The sequence below is a fragment of the Triticum urartu genome, chromosome 7A (genome assembly GCF_056163025.1).
Source record: "Triticum urartu cultivar PI428250 chromosome 7A, HENAU_Tu73, whole genome shotgun sequence".
NCBI lineage: Eukaryota > Viridiplantae > Streptophyta > Magnoliopsida > Poales > Poaceae > Triticum > Triticum urartu.
In genome coordinates, this window is record NC_141879.1 from 54,260,127 (window position 1) to 54,262,462 (window position 2,336).

General features: G+C 51.3%; 1 long non-coding RNA gene across 1 annotated transcript; it reads right to left on the reverse strand.

Annotated features, from left to right (window-relative positions):
- Positions 1-733: 733 nt before the first annotated feature.
- Positions 734-2,079, reverse strand: LOC147957667 (uncharacterized). The gene is made up of 3 exons (XR_015611749.1): positions 1,743-2,079; positions 1,243-1,630; positions 734-1,128 (listed from the first exon to the last, which is right to left on the reverse strand). It is a non-coding gene; the product is annotated as an uncharacterized LOC147957667 (long non-coding RNA).
- Positions 2,080-2,336: the final 257 nt, after the last annotated feature.

Genomic DNA, 2,336 nt, shown 5'->3' on the forward strand with positions numbered 1-2,336 from the left:
GTGGGGTGGAGAGCTAGATGGATGGATATGCGCCACGTCATCGATCCGTGGCACAAACGTTTCCACCAATAGGAATCAAGCTCATGCAATTGTGTTCTCCCTTTTGTTTTTCTTCTAAATTTTTTTACTCTCTTGGACCGCTGAAGGAGGGCAAGTGCTAACCGCGTCCACGCCGGTGAAGGGTCTGGCGTCCTCTGGCCTCGCCGCCATCGGAGCAGCGCTAGAGGTGGAGGCCATCGAAATCCTAGCCACGTGGTAGGGTTGTGGGTGGACGGAAGGAGCGGATCCTGACGCATGGATGGACGCGGCAGGACGAGGTCCGGCGGACCCGGCTGCCGGCGATCTGTGAGGGGATAGGAGGATCACAGCGGCATGCCGGATCCAGCCACTTGTAAACTGCACCATCTTCGAGTTAGTATCTGGCCATCGAGAGGGAACGTGTCCGGTTTATGAAGGAAGTGTGTTGCCCGTTGCTCCGTTGACCTCGAAACTTCTCGTGCTCTCAAAGGGGGGCATTTCATGACACGTTCCCGGGCATGGCATTTTTTGGGACCGCCTGGAATATTTGAGACATTTACTGCATCTGCAGGGCTTCAATGTGGAAAAATGCAGATCTGCACGGCGGCCACCTGAAATGATGTCAATAAGTGGTTTGTAAATCATATATGATGTCTTTGCAGTATGCGTAGGCCTAGTGCAACGAAAGGAGGAGGAGCCATACCACTGGGGGCGAATGTACCTCGGCGGCATGTCGGATCTAGCCGTAAAAATCCACGGAAAATCATACGATGCCGGAAATCCTCGGGACCTGGCACGGTGTCGTCATATGGCCCTTGTAAGGTGTGGTAAAAATTTGAGCGTGTTTCGCAGAAGTCTGACCGGCGGCCACTTGTAAACCGCACCATCTTTGGGTTAGTATCTTGCTATAGAGAGATAATGTTTCGGTTTGTGAAGGAACTGCGCTGCCCGTTGCTCCGTTGACCTCGAAAATTTTCATGCTCTCAAAGGGGGCCATTTCATGAAACGTGCCAGGACATGACATTTTTCAGGCACGCCTGGAATATTTGAGACATTTACTGCATCCGTAGGGTTTCAATGCGGGAAATCACATATTTGCACAGCGGCCACCTGAAATGATGTCCAAAAGTGGTTTGTAAAATCATATATGATGTCTTTGCAGTATGCGTCGGCCTAGTGCAACCAAAGGAGGAGCAACCCCACCACGGGGAGGGGCGAATGTACCTCGACGAGATGTCAGATCTAGCCGTAAAAATCCACGAAAAATCATACGATGTCGGAAATCCTCGGGACCTGGCACGGTGTCGTCATATGGCCCTTGTAAGGTGTGGTAAAATTTGAGCGCGTTTCGCAGAAGTCTGACCGGCGGCCACTTGTAAACTGCACCATCTTCGAGTTAGTATCTTGCTATAGAGAGAGAATGTTTCGGTTTGTGAAGGAACTGCGCTGCCTGTTGCTCCGTTGACCTCAAAAATTCTCATGCTCTCAAAGGGGGCCATTTTATGACACGTGCCAGGACATGGCATTTTTCGGGCCCGCCTGGATTATTTGAGAAATTTACTGCATCCGTAGGGTTTCAGTGCGGGGAATTGCAGATCTGCACGACGGCCACCTGAAATGATGTCCAGAAGTGGTTTGTAAAATCATATATGATGTCTTTGCAGCATGCATAGGCCTAGTGCAACCAAAGAAGGAGGAGCCCCACAACTCGGGGGCGAATGTACCTTGGTGGCATGCCAGATCAAGCCGTAAAAATCTGTGGAAAATCATACGATGCCGGAAATCCCCGGGACCGGGCACAGTGTCTTCATATGCCCCTTGTAGGGTGTGGTAAAAGTTTGAGCGCGTTTCGCAAAAGCCTGACCGGAGGCCGCTTGTAAACTGCAGCATCTTCGAGTTAGTATCTATCTATCGAGAGAGAACGTGTCTGGTTTGTGAATGAAATGCGTTGCCCGTTCCTCCATTGGCTATTTCAACCCTCCATCGCACTTGTATACATATATTAAGACACAATGCAAGTTTGGGTACCATTGATACCCCCAAGGCCCCCGACCGACCTAATCCTAGCCTAGGCCTTTGACTTTCACCGAACCGCCTTTGACCAACGTACTTTTCCACCTGGTTGTGATAGGTCAGCCCATAGGAACATTTCAAAACAAGGTCTGGGCCCAACACACTAGCGGACCCCCCTCATGTCGACCCGATGCGGCCATTCCCCCCTGCAAGTGTCGGCGGCAGCGCCTTCCGTGAAGGGGGTCACATTCCGGAGCCGCGTGTCGTTTGTTTGCACCTGACAGCACACTTCCAGACATGTAAGA